Raw genomic sequence first — 776 nt, 5'->3', positions numbered from 1 at the left:
CAAATTTTTTTTCCACAAACTCCTTATTGTGTCTAGTTTCTTGAACCATAAGATTTTTCATGAGAACCGGACTGAAAGGAGATTTAAACTGAGAAAAATCAAGGGAAAGTCGAAATTTAGGTTGACATGACCGGTTCAACTGAACAGACCATGTCATTGTCTTCTTCCTCTGGATAGGACGAAGATGCACACGTCCTTTGCGCCGCCGTCTGAAACTCGAGCTCCACAACATCATTCATAGTGTTTCTCCCCTCAATTTCTTCATGAAACTTAAAGATTTTGTTACAAGGAAGAGCTAGGGATTGATTTCATACTTGTGAATTGTAGCACAAGATATTCCCTTCCAAAGTTTGTCCAAAAATTGATTTCTGGTCAGAGCAAAAATAGAGGATTTTTTTATTGGGTAGCCAATTCTATGGATTTTCAAGGCCCGATTTCTTCATGGGACCTCTTTCATATCCTTTCCTCAAGCTAAAAAAATTGGTTTGGAAGAACATCTTTGAGTGTGGGACCTCAATTTCCATAAATCGTTCTCGGTCTGCAACTCACCCAAAACACTAGATTTTCATTCTCTTGGGTAGCTTGTTCTACGACATTTCAACCCTCAATTCATTCATCAAAGTTACTCAACTTCGTCCTCTGAAGCTAAAGGAATCCTTAAATTGAATGAAATTTGACTATAGACAGCAATCCGACACTTACCCCCAATTTTGAGCCTAAAATTGATTTCCTTCAATTGGGCTCATTCCTGAGGTTATTTCTCTTGATGATCTTCT

Source organism: Cucurbita pepo, unplaced genomic scaffold (assembly GCF_002806865.2).
Source record: "Cucurbita pepo subsp. pepo cultivar mu-cu-16 unplaced genomic scaffold, ASM280686v2 Cp4.1_scaffold000240, whole genome shotgun sequence".
Lineage (NCBI taxonomy): Eukaryota > Viridiplantae > Streptophyta > Magnoliopsida > Cucurbitales > Cucurbitaceae > Cucurbita > Cucurbita pepo.
The sequence above is the reverse complement of the archived record's forward strand: the minus strand, read 5'-3'. Positions refer to the sequence as shown.